Source organism: Stenella coeruleoalba (genome assembly GCF_951394435.1).
Source record: "Stenella coeruleoalba genome assembly, chromosome: 1".
Taxonomy (NCBI): Eukaryota; Metazoa; Chordata; class Mammalia; order Artiodactyla; family Delphinidae; genus Stenella; species Stenella coeruleoalba.
Window position 1 is genome coordinate 62,154,446 of NC_137169.1, and position 18,270 is coordinate 62,172,715.

General features: G+C 32.7%; 1 protein-coding gene across 1 annotated transcript in view; it reads right to left on the bottom strand.

The window, feature by feature from the left end:
• Positions 1 to 18,270, bottom strand: part of NEGR1 (neuronal growth regulator 1) — a 909,237-nt gene that overhangs the window by 771,194 nt on the left and 119,773 nt on the right. The gene's annotated exons all lie outside the window — the stretch shown is intronic.

Genomic DNA, 18,270 nt, shown 5'->3' on the forward strand with positions numbered 1-18,270 from the left:
GTAATGAGGTGGAAAGACCTGGAGTCTGTCATACAGAGTGAAGTAAGTCAGAAAGAGAAAGACAAATACTGTGTGCTAACACATATACATGGAATTTAAGAAAAAAAAATGTCATGAAAAACCTAGGGGTAAGACAGGAATAAAGACACAGACCTACTAGAGAATGGACTTGAGGATATGGGGAGGGGGAAGGGTAAACTGTGACAAAGCGAGAGAGAGGCATGGATATATATACACTACCAAACCTAAGGTAGATAGCTAGTGGGAAGCAGCTGCATAACACAGGGAGATCAGCTCAGTGCTTTGTGACTACCTGGAGGGGTGGGATAGGGAGGGTGAGAGGGAGGGAGATGCAAGAGGGAGGAGATATGGACACATATGTATAACTGATTCACTTTGTTATAAAGCAGAAACTAACACACCATTGTAAAGCAATTATACTCCAATAAAGATGTAAAAAAAAAAAAAAAAAAGTATCTACTCCAAAAATAGCAGAGCACCAAAGACAGAAAAATCAGAATACATACAGAGGAACAACAATTAGATTAGCAGGTGACTTTTAACCAACAACATTAATAAACAATATAATATGATTCAATTTGCAAGTTGCTTAAGGAAAATATCTATGACCTTTGAATTCTAGACCCATCTGAACTAACCCTGAAGAGTCAGGGAAAAATGAAGACGTTTTCTGATAAAATAGAATGTTCTTTGTATAGTCTTGCTGAATATGCAAAGGATGGAAAAGGAAGGAATAAACATAATTTAGGTGAAGGGAGTAGTGTGAAAAAATCAACAGTAAGCATAGAAATTAATACGTTCTTGGTAAATCTCAATATGCACAGCAATACTTTCCATAGTGGATTAAAACTACATAGAATTAAGACAAAGTAGAATAACATCAAAGGTTTCATGTGAGGCAAATCAGTATTCAAGCATTCTGAATCCTGTTATGTTTAGGTGCAGGGTAAAGCTACTAAAAACTTTTGTATATTGTCAAGTTGAAAATATTTGTTAAAATAAGACCAGAAATATGCACAATTTAAAAGTGGTATCATGGGAAAAGGAATCATTAGACTGAAGGCATAACAACAACAAAAATTCTAAAAAAGGAAGGAAGAAATGAAGGGAGGGAGAAAGGAAGGAATAATGAAAAATATCCTGGAAAATATATTCATACAATACTATAAAGCAGATAACATGAAAGAACTAGAGCATTATTTTAAACATGAATACGTCACCAAAACGGCATGTTAGTGGAAAAAAAGCAAATGGCCAAAATACAGCTAATGTATGGTACAATTTATGTATTTTTTAAAAGTACATTAAACAGTTATTATTATATATAATATAAAAACATAGGAGGCACAGATGCATGCCAACTTCAGGTTGCTTATGAAATAACTCAAGGTTAGGAGAAAAGGAAATTAGATGGAGGGAAAGATTCCTAGTTTTATTTATAATATTTTATTCTTTATAATTTTCTTGCTGTAATAATATGTTATTCCTATAAAAACAAAGGATGCAAAATAAGTATTGCAAAGTGTCAGCAGTTGTTAAATCTATTCGGTGGGTACAGTGTTACATTATTCTTTATACTTTTCTTTATTCTTCATTTATTTATTTATTTTTATTTTTATTTTTTTTGCGGTATGTGGGCCTCTCACTGTTGTGGTCTCTCCCATTGAGGAGCACAGGCTCCGGACGCGCAGGCTCAATGGCCATGGCTCACAGGCCCTGCCTCTCCGCAGCAGGGCCTGTGAGCCTCCCGTACCAGGGCACGAACACGTGTCCCCTACATCAGCAGGTGGACTCTCAACCACTGCGCCACCAGGGAAGCCCTTCATTTATTTTTAATCATAAAAATATTTTAAACTGAGGCAGTAGAGCTTAAACGTTACAAAAGTTTCAAAATTAATCATAGAAGAAGTTATAAAACAGGAGTATTTATTTCCTTAGACCATATCTCTGTTATATATTGCAAGTAATCTCAATTAAATTACTTATTTTCTGTTTCACATACCTCTTTTGACAATAACTAGGTTTGGACTAAAATTTTCACTAACCTCTTTTGGATGTTTAGTGCTGGTAACTACAGCTGATCTTACATTTTCCTTTGTTCTTGGAGTGCAGCCAATAGCTAGGTTTACCACCTCATTGTTGCTTGCTTGTCTCTAGAAGCATCACATTATTAAACTGTATCCAATAATCAAAGATTAAATGGTCAAATAATTTTGAGAGCGACCTCTAGTTGTGAAAAACTGAACCACATAGAGAAACTGGTTATGAAGGAAGGATTTGATTTCTGAATCCATGTCATCCTATCAATTCCCCAGCCTCGGTTTCTTTTTGTGGCTGTACTCTGAGCTTCAAATGACTTAAGACGACTGCATATTTGTGGAAAAAAAAAAAAGAGAGAATCATTGAGAATCACATTTATTGTCTTTATTGAGATACTAAAAATTTTTCATTTACTGAAAATTTTCCCATATTTTATTCTATTTTTTTTAATATTTATTTATTTGGCTGCGCTGGGCCTTAGTTGCAGCATGTGGGATCTTTCGTTGACACGTGTGAACTCTTAGTTGTGGCATGTGAGTGTGGCATGTGAGTTTCCTGACCAGGTATCGAACCCAGGCTCCCTGCACTGGGAGCACAGAGTCTTAGCCACTGGACCACCAGGGAAGTCCCCCCATATTTTATTTTAAAAGTATATTTTTACTAAAAAATAATAAATTTCCTCTTGTTTAAGTGATAGATGGTTGGAATTGTTAATTTTGTTTTCATGAAATTCACATCTAACCTGTAGTAAAAGGAATGAGTTCAATAGTAAGATAATACAAGAAATGAGTTGGAATTGGGCAAAGACTTACATTTTGGGGCAAAGCTCTATCTTGCTTCCAAAAAGACATTTATATTTTTAGTAATTTATTTTTAGAGACAGTCTATAATACATGTATACTTACTACAGGGAATTTAGTTTTATACCAAGTAATATGAGCATATAAAAACTGCTTTTCCCTAGACAGTTGTTTTCCATATAAATTATAAATTTTCTTTAATGTAAACTAAAATTAATTCTGTTAAATTTTTGTAAAGAAATAATGCAGTCAGTTCTCTGTATGCAACGCAATAGATACAATATAATAATTAATTCCGGGGCATCATCAATTAGACATGACATATTATTAATAACTAATATAGCTAGAATAGGAAGAAAATGTTCACCTTGTCATTCTTTCCATAGAATTTTATAAGAGATATATTTATATTTAAATGGAAGTTACAGTTATTATTTTTTTCAATAAAGTTATCTTGAACACCTAACATGTGCCAGATAATTTTCTGTTTTATATGAATATAAAGATTAAAGATGTAGACCCAACAATTATATACAGCAAAATTATATGAATGCCATGTAATATAATAAGTCCTAACAGAAGTATGCACAAAGTATTTGGGAGCATATTAACTTAAAAATAGTATGTTAGAAAGGGTAAGGAGAGAGACACTCCAAGGAATAAGACTCATGTGTGTAATTCATATGTGATGCATGTGGTGGATTCAGGAAACTAGTTCAGTAGTATAGAAACACATGACGTGAATACCAAAGATAGAACTGGAAACACATGGACCAATCCAAGGAGATGGCTTATTTATGAAATAAACAAGTTTCTGTAAGTGTCATTTCCAAGGAATTATAAAAATATAAATGATACATTTTATCCAGATTTTCTAGTATTGACATGACATGAATTTACACCAGGGCATTAGATTAAAAAATATAAAAAATATCATACATTCAGTAAATAGAATTATCCATTCATCCTTACTGTATGTATTATCTTGAACTTATTTGGAAGTTGATTACTAAAATTTGAATAATTTATTCTTATTAAAATACTCTTCAATCAATGAAATTGATACTAAATTTATTGGGAGCCTTTATTAAACTTTATTTTAACAAATCAATGACAATATTGGGCAAAGGGTGACAGCTTAATTAAAACAATATATTTTTCTAGGATTTGATTAGTGGAACTCTGTTTAAATGATGGTAACTACACCTCTTTGACAAAATCTACAGGCTCTCAATAAACAGTTTTTGAAAAATAAACCTGGAAACATACACATTCCCTTGGGCTGAATTGCCACAAAAGACGGGCTTTTCTTAAATGCACTGTGTCCCTTAGTTTATGGCTGTCTAGCATGGTACGGGTTTAGCAAAAGTAAATCTCCATAACAGCTAGTCAAATAATGACGCTTAATAGAAGTTTTACTCAGTGCTATCAAGGTAACAATTAACAATTTATAGCAAAAAGAAGAAGCTTGATAATAAAAAAGTCAGAAGCTAATAAAGAAAAGGGATGAAGTAACTGCATGAACACTGTACCCATGCAATCAAAATAATTAAATTGATAGTGTAACCATCCCTTTAACAAAGCAACTCTGTATCAGAGAATCAAACAGCAGAAACTGCAAAGGAACCATATTTCATCATTCATTCTACTTCACCAAACTCCAACTCCATGCCCTCCTGACCACAGTGGTAATTGATACTTAGATTTTATAATTTAATGCTTTGTTAGGGAGGTCCCCCTCTGTCAAGCCGCTGAGCCTGCGCGTGCGGAGCCTGTGCTCTGCAACCGGAGAGGCCACAACAGTGAGAGGCCCACGTACCGCAAATAAATAAATAAATAAATAAATAAATAAATAAATAAATAAACAATTTCCTACTAAGCAAAAGGTAATTCTAAACCATTATCAGAGACACGCGGAAATAGAGATTCATGGATATGAAAAATATAAGACTGATCTTCAACATAAGTAACCCAATTTTCATCTATTGAATATAATTTTAAGACACAATGAAGTTCATGATACCAAACATTTGGCCCACAGTATGCTATGATGTGGATGATTCAACATAAAAGACAGAGTTTCCCACTACCAGAGCCACTTTAGTTGGGCAATAAGATAGGCCAATTACTAATCACAATAATCTGATTAATTGATTGATAGAGATAGATTGGGGAGCTAGAGAGAGAGAGAAAGAGAAATTGAGAGAGTACATATCACTTTATGGTTTTAAAATACTTTCATATGTTTTGCCTCATTTAAAAACATAATCAATTTGTTGAATATCTATTATTTTCCAGGGAACCTTAAATACACAGTCTCATTTAATTCTAACTGTGACAGTGATTCAAATACTAAATCTGGCTTAAATATGTTTTCTTTTTTAGTTCCTGGTCCAATCATCTTTATGTGAAACCATATCGCTTTGGATAAAATGCATGATACCTAGAAAGAAGGAGAAGATCCAAGATCTCCTTTTAGAACATTTCTCACTAGCACTTTTCAATTAATTGCATTATCTGATGAGTGATTCATAATCTTTGAATGTGCGTGCATGTGTGAGTGTCTGTGTGGCAACTGTGTCTGTGTTGCAAGCAAGCAGAAATAGTAACTGAGGGATGTCAGAGAGCACTGGCAAGTGGAGAATGAATGGGTGACAAGTGATGGAGACGGCCGGTGGGGTTAGACTCAGTGGAGACAGGGATTATGTTTGTCATTTGTTGTGTTGTTTTATTTCTGCATCTGATACAGTGACTGGAGAGTGAGTGCTTCATAAATATGTTTCATGATTGATAGAGAATCATAATGAAGGTCACCACATTAAACAAATTTCACAAATTTTGCTCTTCCTGCACCATATGGAATGAGACTTCACATATGACATTGTGTTTTGTTTTGATTTTGTTTAGCCTTTAATAATAAATAAGTAACTAATTCTCTTTATGTACCTTAGCTCTTCCTCACTCTTCAGGTAATCAAACTCAGGAAACTAACACGTAGGAGGTAGTGAATGAGATAGTAAAAAGTACATGAACAAACACAATCTGAATAACATGCGTGATGAAATATTAAAATACGTCTCATTATTTGGAAATAAATACTTCCTCATCATCTATTAGGTAATGGCAGAGGGAACCACATATTGACTGAGAAATAAAATGATGGAAATCATCATTCATCCATGATCATTTATTTATAAAAGTCTTTTCAGAGAGGCAGTATTCCAATTGGTTAAGATCACAGACTCCAGAGCCACATTGTGTGGATTCATAACCCACCTCCAAAACTTGCTGGGTAATGTGTGAAAATTTATTAATTTCTATGTGCCTACCTTTCTCTAGTGTACAACGGGATTATAATAGTGTTGATCTTATAGGATATAGTGAGGATTAAATTATTATTATGCAGGATTTATGTTCAGCCAAATAAATAAATGCTTAGTCACACTACATAAAAGATAAGGTAACATATATCCAAAAAGTTCAAAGTATACAGAGTTCCACTTGTGGAGCTATTAATCTTCAAGTGGCAAGCAATAAGCTTTAAACAATTGAAATTAATTAACAAAAAATATAAAGCTCATTATGGATCAACATTGCTGTGAATCTTACTACATTCTTCTGATTTTTGGAAATTTTTAGTGACATGTAGATTTTAGCCTAAACAGCCCCCACACTCAAATTCAGCTCATTCCTTTCCCAAGAGAATGTTTGGACTGGACTTTCCATCCAGTCGCCTTCCAGCTCTGTTCCTTTTTTGGGTTTTCTCTGATCTGAACCAGCAGCAGGAGCTGTTAGCCAGAGGTCCTCACGGTTCCTCATGTGCACTTGCTGTTTTCCTTATTTCATGGGTACAGTGTTTTCCCTAAGGTGCTCCTCTCCTAAGCCCAGTGGAAACCATGGCCAAGTTTCCTGGAGGCCACATGCCCTCACGCACTTCCCAATAGACACCCTGGATATTTCCCATGCTCAAATTCAGTAAAACACAAACATCAAGATAGAAGATAACATAGTATTTAATAATTTTGAAACAAAAGTGAAAATTAAAAAAAAAAAACAGCTGCAGCAGCTTCTATTGTCTTTACTCTTAGGTTTATTAATGAAATGAATTATCTTCATCTCATATGTAAATGTCCATAAAACTTCATAGTTTTAAAAATGTGTTTAAGTTTACTCATTCATTAATTCAATAGATATGTATAGAAAGCTTATCATATGCCTATAATACAGAAGGCATTCTGTGAGGATTTGTTGAATATTCTTTTCAAGACTTTCTATCAGCTCTGCTAGACAATAATACAATGAGAATATATGTTGTCATGCCATTACTCTTTATGATAAAGGGGTAGTGGCTTGGTGATGTGTAAAATCAAGAAGTAAATAAAGGTAAACTACATTTAACTATATTAATCTAGTGATGAGCATTCAGACAGCTAGATGGAATATATATACATTTTTTTCCCTTGAAATCAAAGAAGGAACTTTTATAAAAGTTTGATGGAAATGTGAAAAGCTGTACAAATCCCATCAAAGCCAATCTTCTAAATATTGGGGGCAAAAATGTTCTGATTAAAATACTGAAATAAAAGCTTCCTTCTCTCTGCTTTGTTTTGTTTTGTTTAATATTAACACCTACTTCCCAACAAGGAAGCCCAAAATCAGATGGTATAACTGGTGAACTATATCAAACACTTAAAGAATTAACACTAATACTCAAAATCTCCCCCCAAAATGGAAAAGTAGGGAACACTTCATAACTCATTTTACGAAGCCAGAATTACCCTGACACCAAAGCCAGACAAAGACAACAAGGACACCACAGAAGAAGAAAACTACAGGCCCAAATCTCTGATGAACATAAATGTAAAAATCCTCAACAAAATACTAGCAAAATATACAAACAGCTCATACAACTCAATACCAAAAAAACAAACAACCTAATCGAGAAATGGGCAGATCTAAATAGACATTTTTCCAAGAAGCCATACAGATGCCAACAGGCACAAGAAAAGATGCTCTGCATTGCTAATTGTTAGAGAAATGCAAACTGAAATAAAAATGAGGTATCACCTCACACCAGTCAGAATGGCCATCGGCAGTGGATTCAACCAATTGCTAATGTATAGCATAGTGGTATTACTATGGAAAAAAATCCACATATAGGTGAATCTGCACAGTTCAAACCTCTGTAGTTTAAGAGGCAACTCTAGTTTATTGTTTTTCTGATTAACTTTCTGTAGGATTTCCATCTCATGATTAAATAGCTACTTTCTCTGACTTACAAAAGAATATCCTTTAAGGCAGTCATTTTTCTACCCAATAGTGAAAATATTTAAAATAATTATGAAAAGCAATAGAAAAATCTTGTTCTAGGTATACATTTTATTTAATATTGATAGTGTTTTAGTATTCAATTATATTGTGAATTGAAGTCACTCTGGCTTTATTTCAAGAAAATGTACTGACAACAAAGGAAATGGTTTTAAATGTACATATTCATTAATTTAGTACTTTTCATTGGGGAAGGACCTGTCAGAATGACTTGGGACTTTCTCGATGCCCTTTCCTCTTTTTATGGAGAAGTGTTGTATCCCTCAGGTTTTGGCATAGAATTGTTTTTTAAAGGAAAATCACTGCTTAAAGTGAATAGGATTCCGAAAAATAGTGCATAATCAATCCTGAGTTGAATGTTCCAAACATACATGTACTTTCTACTCACTCTAAATTATGCAAACATTATATGACTTGCATGCAATCCAAATTCTATCTCATTCATTCATTCATTCATTTTTCTTAAAAATATATGATTGAATAGCTAGTTATGTGCTAGGCTATGGGGCTCCATATGGGGATACAATGGTGAGTGAAATGACATAATTAGTTAATATTATCTTATATTTTTAATATTATTTGCATTTGACATATTTAGTACTAATGTAGAGAGAATATAATCACAAAACTATAAGAAATCTTGTTAAAAATAGGTGATTAATGAATCATATATATGCATATAAACTATAATTACTATGGTATAGGAATTGGAAATTCAGTACACAGAATTTATATGTACATGTAGCATAATTCTTATAATCAGATATCCACATATTTCACATGTGAAAGAAGCAAAGCAAAAACATTTTAGAGTCTAAACAAAGTTGGTACTACTTAACAGTCCACTATTTATAAACGAACTGCACAAACTTGAACACCTTTCCACAGACAGTTTCTCAACTCTGATAATATACACATTTCAGAGATGAGAAGATCATTGAAGAGGGGTTTGTTGATCTCTACACTTTAGAAGGGATGCATCTGCCTTTTTTTGAAATATTCTGTTTCTCTGACTTCACCCCTATAGCCCCCAGAACCAATACCATCTGATTTCTTTATAATTTTTATTACCTTAGAAAATTCCAAGGCAAGACTTGATCCTGGTCCTTCATTCAAATCTAGATATGCAGCTCAACACCCTCGCTTTGACTGTCCTACTATAATTTGTATATATTATTTATATGCTTTTAAAATGAACTCTTGATAAAAGCATGTCAGAGTCATGCAGTTGTCAGTTTTACCAAAAAACTGTATGGAAGACATTGTAATTCACAATAGTGAATCTGGAGTTTTATAGAGAGTGATTAAAAAATGTCTGTTTATGTGGGATAAGATAATACTAATATTTCTCAAGTGTTCTGAAGAGTAAGTAGAAAGACATACTCAAAAAAAGGTATCCTCAGAGTCAACTTCTTAAAATTTATATTGTGTGTGTTCCTCTGACTTCATTAAGGTATGCCTACGTAGTTTTATTTTTATTCCAGGTACAGTAATCATTGAGAGTTCATTTAAAGTGAATCGAGTTGTTGAACAGCAATTTTGTTAGCTGTGAACACTAAACATAATAGTAGAAGATATAATTTTCAAGGTGGTGTGAAACAGGGGAAAAAAAACAGTTTTTTTCTGGTCACTGAAGCAGCTATGTGTAAACCTGAAGTTGACAGGTGAGCATACATACATCATGCTTTTCTAAAATATATGTTGTTTTGGTGTGCTCTGTAAAGTAGGGTATTTTGGTATTAAGTTTTTCTGGGCTAGGCTGATAAAAATTGATTTTTTCCCTCTCCATAGATAAGTGGGCATTTGGTGGTACAAGGCCCATCTCACAAGACATCAATATCCTAGAATAATTTTGTTTCAACTTTGTGTTTTTCTGTGTGATCTCCTTCCAATGTTTATTCTCCCCTTTGTTATTTTCCATTTTTTCCCTTATTCAATATTATAATAAAACAACACTCCTAAATATCACTGTTTCTTCTTTTAAAGTATTTTTTCCTTGGTAATTGTCACTCCAATTGGGCCTTCTTTTTACTAATTCCACCCACTTTTCATACCTAATTTTATTTTCTACTCACATATGAAGAGTTTTATCTGCTATGGCTTGTATTATTCTGGAATGGAATTACTTTCATCTTTCTTTGAAAATTGAAGGACTTTATTCAGAATTCTCAGAGTTTCTATTTTTTCTAGATGCTGTGTGATTTTATCATTTCTTTTTTCTGTTTACTGTGGTGGTAGGAAGTGGGGTGAGATGTCTTCACAAAACTACATTTTAATTCATGGCAGAGCAAATTCTTGCACTATGTCAATAGCAATGCTATACTGTAAAGCTGTTTTAATTTGCCATTTTAACACTAGTGGGTAGGTGGCATAAGTGAACATAGCAGATGTCATTTGTGTGCATTCACAGAATTCAAAGACTGCATTTATAAGTAGAATGTATTGCGGATTCGGGTAAAAGAGGGATTTCTTACTATATGATGGTGTGTAATTTCTTTCAAATCCACAGGGACTCATTATACTCTCTTCATTGACCTATACTTCTAATTAATTCACTTTGGTTATGGATGGCTTAGCTAATCTCACTTACTATTAGAAACAGCACAATGTGTGTGTGTGTATTTTATGTATATGTTTGTATTTGTAAGCATAATGCAAAATTTTATTTTATTTTAAAATTGCATAGTTAGAAATATAAAAGTACATAAAAAAGAATCTTCATTGATATATTTCCTAAATTACTTATGAAATTTTCTAAAACAAATACAGAAAGTTCCTAAAATCTTCAGGAGTTCTATACCATATGCTATTTATATACTAAATTTAAAATAAACATTGAGAAATAATATGCCTTAACATATAACCTTGTTCAGAAAAAGTGAAACACGTACCAATTAACCCTACCTAAAAAGTTAGTATTTTAAATCTACCAATTACTAATATCCTTATATAGTACCTATAAGACCAGCTTATAACTTGAATGTCAGACTTACATCCAAAAAGTCTGTTACACATATCTTTGTGTTGTTCTCTTCATGTATCACTACTCTGGATCGTCTCATAATTTGCCTAGTAGCAATTCATTTTTATGGACATTAAAGTTCCAAAGCTCAGTGTCTTGGAGAAGATTCTGCAGAATTCTTCTACCTCTCATTTATTATTCTTTACTATTAATTTGAATCATCACCAGTCTTGACACCTGTCATGAAGCAAAAGTCTTTCAAGCTACAAAGGTACTATGAATTTGTAACTGACACGTATTGATTTGAGAAAAAAAGCCACTCATTGCTCCTTTTAAAAAAGAATGTATAATAAAGGAGGCAAACTGGCTGAATTTCCTCTTAAGAGTGTGAAGTTTAGGAGACTGTGATAGGAATTTTTGCTTCTACAATGAGTAAATGTAACTATTACAAAAATGAACTGAAATACATTTGAAAAGGTTAATATTTCTAATAACTATTTGATGATTGCCAAACAAAACTAAATGAGTTTACCTAGCACCTTAGCAAATGTCAAAGACAATATATCAAATTATGTCTATTTCAAATCTCAAATTTTGGAACTGAGATATTTTTGGTGGTATTTGGCTAGCAGTCACTTTGTAAAATGAATGGTTTTGTAACATGGTTGATTAGAGTTTGTGGAAAAGCCTGGACTTCTGCAGCCCTAACTGGCCAGAAACTGTAACACGTTAAGATTTTTTGATGATTTTTAGGTTTTGAAAATATTCACATTAACGTTTACACTATAAAATGAGACTCTAAAAGTTGTGCAAACCCAAAATGGTAATTTTAATTATTTTCACATAACTTTCACAATGCCACTCTGCAACTTGAACAACAAAAACATAATAATAACAACACAAAGCTTACATAATCACCATCTTCCTGACTCACTTGTTTTTTTGTTGCTTGGTTTATACCTTGGTCCATCAATAACACTTATGACTCTTCGGCAAGTATTATTTTAAAAAGACAAAAATAAAACAAAAACAACAACAACAAAAACCAGCCAACTAAACAAACTCCTCTTTCAGAAAACACTATTTTAACAAATTCAGAGAAATAATTTGTTGAAATGAAAACAAAAACAACTCCCAAAATAATGATCAAAAGTTTGTACAACGATTTTCCCATTATCTATTATTTAGCGCATAAACACTTGCTTCTGATGGCATATATTTCTTCATTTACTCATTTATTTAATGAATACTCAATTAATATGTATCATATATTAGGTATTATGCTAGCCAGTGAATATATAATGGTTTTTAAAAAAAGGATATTCCCATGAAGGAATTTACAACTTAAAAGGTTGTTGGACAGATAAATAGGAAATGACAATACAATAGTATATAAAATTATATGTACTCATACACATACATACATACTCGCATATGCATAATCCTTGATGGTAAAATATTAAAAACATTCCATAGAGTTAAACACCTTAAAAGAGTAAGGACACTTACTATCATTATTACTATGCAAAGTGTACTTAAGTTGCAGTCAATACGATAAGACAAGAGAAACAAAGGGAAGATATAATAATTATTTAAAAAATTAACAGTATTGCCAACATCTCAGACAATATGGAAAATGTTTCTATGACCTCAGAAAAAGAGTTGATTTATTTAATAAGACAAAAATCAGGCAAATCATAATTTTATGAATATTACTACTGCACAAGAGTGCCATTATATAATGATGAAAAGGTCAATCCATTCAGAAGATATAATAATCCCCACAGTGCATATACTTAATAAAAAAAGCAAAACTTTTATACACAAGAATTGATAGTACCAGAAGAAAATTTATATAGTAATTACCAAAGCACAAGATATCAATGTGTTTCTCTCAATATTGATAGGTTGTGTTGGAAAAAAATATAGTATAGATATAAAATATTTAAAGAACACAATTAATAACATATATTTAACGGACATATATGGAATATATAAAGAATACTCATCCTTCTCAAGCTTATATAAGGCAATTACAAAAATGTCCACATACTAGTACTTAAGTATAGAACTGATCTAAAGAAATGGCAAAGAATTATGTTCTGTGACCATAATCCAATTAACTTTTTAAAAATAAATAACAAAAAATATTAAAATTATACATTAATTAAAATACACATAAACAACATATTATCAAAGCATAAATCATAATGGGATTTTTCAAAGACTTAGAATCAAATGATAACAAAAATACTACATCTCAATTGTTGAGGAATGCAGTGAAAAATGTACTTAAAGGGACATTCACAGGTTTAAATAAATAAATATATTAGAAAAGAAGAAAGGCAGACATAAATAAGCTAGTATCCAACTTAATAAGTGGGAAAACAGAATTGTCTAAATAAGGAAAATAGAAGAATTGGCAAAGTGAAGCTGTGAAGCAAAAAATAATGAAATTGGGAACAAATACACAATAGAGCAGATCAATGATGCCATAGGATGATCTGGAAAAGTGTAAAAAGCTTCCCAGATGAGTGGAAAGAGGTAATGTAGTACCTGGGATAGATTTGGGATGAGGGAAGATTGGTGTGTGAATTTGGTCATTTTCAAATTTTGGCAAGAGATGAGCACGTATATATACCAACAAGTATGAAGCAATAAAAAGGGAAAGGTTTAAGACACAGAAGTGAACATTTTAAGGGATGAGGTGCAGTCCCTGGCAATCTAGGAATTTGTTTCAACCAAATTCACTGACACTCAAATCAGGACCCAAATAATTTTTCCTGACCTCGAGTCCACGATTGGCTCATTGTTGTTAAAGTCAGTCCTTCCAGACTTCTTATAGAATTCATTTCTGTCATCAAGGTAACTCAGAAAGCTCTGTTTCCTTAAGGTCACAATGGGATTATTTAAATTTCAAGAGTAGAAGCATAACAAATACCCTTCTACTGGGAAAGATCCCAGGAAGGTCCAAATGAAGTAAACACAAACAAAAATCTGAAAATTTTTTGAGTTGCTTCAAACATCAACAAAATGTTAGAGATTGTAAACGTCATGAAAACGTTTACTTCACTGAGAATATGAGTGTGCCATAATGACATCTTAGCGTCACATCTTAAGATGGTACATAACTTTAGGTTAATATTTTTTACATATGACTCACAGGGCAAATCTGAGCCCTACTGTTTTAGCAGTTATTATATGTCTACAGGTCAGAGTACATTAATACATTAATAAATTATCCTTCAGAATGGATGTCAGCATGCCATATTTTAACAGGATAGATGAAAGATGAGCCTATTATTAGAGGAATGGTTATGAATAACTCTATTGTTTGGATATAATAATAAACAAAACATAATATATACAATGGTAAATATTAGAGAATAATTCTGCAAATGTGTCCCCTAGGGGGGGAAAAATACATGATAGAAAAAACAATACTTAAATGAAGTTTGTGATTTAAAATTAATGTGTTCTTTTATTATTTTAATTCTACTTTTTCTCCAATCATTTGAAACTGTTTCATAATGTACCAGAAATTCATACATCTCAATTATGCCATGAGTACTTTCTAATTGTTCTAACCTTTTCATCACTGCTAAAACCACTATGACTCTTATCCAGTAGTGGTTGCCAGAGCATCTCTCTTTAGTAATAAAAATGTTCACTTCAAATGTTAGCAGTTAAGGGACACTGAAAAATTAACTATCAACTTCCGTGAAAGAAGCCCATCCTTCATAATATTTCCAAATCACAATTTAAGGGAAGAAATGTCATGAACGGACAAATCACATAACCTAGTGACCTAGTCAATTATCCTAGAACAATTAGATTTCCATTTTGAAATATTTAACATTTTATGTAGGATAGTATCTCTTTATAGCTTGTCGTTTTATCATAATTCAAATTTTTCAAAAATCATATATTAACCCCATTGTGATTCATAAAATATTTGGATATTTTCACCTACTAAGATTATAAATTGAAAATAAAATATTTGTCTTCATTGTCCTTTTATATAAAATACTTTTGAATATATTTGCTAAGCCAGGAATAATCTATTCTACTATTCACAGAGCCATTTTAGGCTTTCAAGCTCTTTACAGGCATCATGATGTGTTGAAGTAAGAGCACATAACTTGGACAGACTCTTTATTTAATCTAAGCCTCAGTTTTCTCATATGCAAAATGAAGATATTAACAAGTACTTCATAGACACTATATGAGATCACGAAAGTAATGTAACATTGGTGCCTGATATACAGAAAATGTTCAATAGTGAATAAGCTATTAACAGGAAACATCAAACATTAAATTGACAGACAAGATGTAGAAAAAGTGAGGAAGCAGATATGAATGAAGTGTCACATTTGATTTATCCAAGAAATAGGGAGGCCTGCAGCAAAATTGGATACTTCTCCATTTCACTTTTTGGGTCTTCTAGCTATGCCTGGTCATTCTGACATACCTTGGACACTTAACTAAAAAGTGTTCACAGGGACAAAAAAAAAAAAGACTGAATGGGGATACAGGAACTAACACTCATTTACAAATATATTGCAAATACCTGCTTTGTGCCAAGCCTGCAGTGCTAATTGTCATTGACACATACACAGTCCTTGCCTCTATGGATCTTATAACATTTGTTATATTTTATTCCTGGAAGGTCATTTTTGCATCCTCCCAAAAATAAACCAAGATAACCAAATCAAGCCAAGCCAAACTAAGCAAATCAAAGTAAAGCAAAAGAAACAAACAAAAGGCCTTTGCAGGATGCTCTCTAGGTCTAGGCATAAGGGTGGTCCTGTTTATAAAGGAGTTTCACATATAAGAAAATTATCTGAACTATAACACCTGAAAATAACTGCTACCCCTTGAAGAAGGTAACATGAATCTCCTGGGAGGAGGATATTCTATAATAAACAGATGTATTAATATAGGAGTAAAGATTTTAGAAACTTTCACAGATGTATTCCAAGTCCACTTGTTTCAACCATCTTTTATTATGCTTTATACATTATATTCTGAGAATATATCAGAATAATATAATAATATAATAATATTTATTATATAACAATACAATAATATCAGATCCTCTTGCAGATCTTCAATTTATATAAAAATCACTCTTTAGCACTTAACACTGTTTTGGGGTTTAAGAGTCAATAAGGGTATCTAGTATTGTTTTTTTAAGGTTTTAAAGGAATTATTCAACATCGGTCTTGAATAAGAAGTAAAACCCTATTTTTGAAAGCAGTAGAAAAAATCACCATCTATTGTAAATAAATTGTTTTATCTTTTGAATGTACTTTGCTAATAAGCAAAATATTCTTCCTTTTCTAAAGTGAGAAATTGACTTTTCTTGATACCATTGTAGCGTGTCTATGGCAGATTCCACACACAAAGACTATTTATTTAATCAATGGAAAAGTTAAAATTTTATTGCTGTTTTTTAATCATTGCTGTTATTACCATAGTCTTTTATTTATTTATTTATTTTAACCAAGGCACTACAGTGCTTCTGGGATGGTTCTCCTTCCGTTTCATAAATTCTGTCCAATATAAACCAGTTAGCAGCATTACTAGACTAGAACAAATGGAAGAGAATAAAGTTTCACACAAATGAATAAACACAAATAAACAATGACAAATATTTTCTTTTTCTGAACATAAAAAATTTGTTTTATATTGTCTGCTTTTTCAATTTTTTGACAACAAAGAAATTACCTGTACTATATTTGATGTAAAATTTCCTACTCTTTCAGATTACTTGTTCTACTCCAAATAATATAGAGCTCACATGGTTTCTTTCTTTTGTTTAATGTTATATTGGAGATTAGTAGAAATGCTTCAAACTTCCAAAATATAAAGACATTTTCATTGATACATCAGTGATAAACATTATGATAAAGATATTTAATATAAATTCAATCTCTAATTTCAGCATTTTGAACACTTACTTTTATAACAGTGAGGTACAGATTCTGCATGTTGTGACCCTGAGTATATTTCTTATACACAGATACATATGTAAGTTTAACTGGGGAGCTCTTTACACTTACAGGTGGGTGCACAATTGTAAAAGCAGTGTGCTTATTATGAAGATGGTATTTGTTAAATTTGAGGAAGGCTAGGTTGAACATTCTATGTAATGTGAACACATCAGCTGAACTACCATAATGAAGACACTGACTAAAGGAACTTTGTGGGGTCCTATCACAGCCATTGCTTGCTATGAATCCAAGGCCACACCACCCCTTCACATGGGACTAAGTATGAAGATGGCCATTCATCAATACTGACACACATGCTATTTGATGCCCTTTGAAGACTTTTCCATTCCCCATACAGGCCAAGAGCAGAAGCCAACCTGATAGACAAAGTGATCAGTGCCGCATACCTACTTAAGAACAGAGCTACACACGATACCCTGTCCAAGAGTACAGAAAATAGCTGCTGTCAGAATGAACATCTGGCATTATTTGCTTGAGTAAATCTCCTGCATTTTCACTATATGATCCATGGAAGTCCTGGAAGATAGAGTAAAGTCTCCCCAAACCAGAGTATAGGCCTATACAGAAAAAAGCATGTGGAGATTAGCCATGGAAGGGATTAGAAATTCGGAATTGCTCTTCGGTAGCACATATGAAAAGCTCTACGCTAAAGCCACGCATCCTTTGCCACCTGAGAGAGAATGTATGCTGTCATCTGTGAAATATGGGCACTTAAAGTCTTTGAAGTGTTGGCTCAAGGTCAAAAGACATCCTGAGGAAATATTCTATGAATATAATATTCTGTAACATTGGCAGGATGTAAAGTGTCTTAGATGATGTAGTACAGGAAACAGGATATTCTGTGGAAATTGTACCCTTTAGTGGAGCTCTCAAGTGCTGGTGTAGTACTTGCCCAGCTGCTCTATGGGCAGGCCAGGCAGCAGGCCCACTTTCCTACTGGTGTGACTAGTGACTAGTGACTGAGGATACTTTACTACCTTTTATACAGCACGGTGGCTCCACTCCCTCACCAGCTTCTGTATAGCACACTCAATGATCCTCGCTTCTTCTCTTCCCCCTTTCTCTCTTTGCCGCTGCATGATGCATTCACTTCTAAAATTTT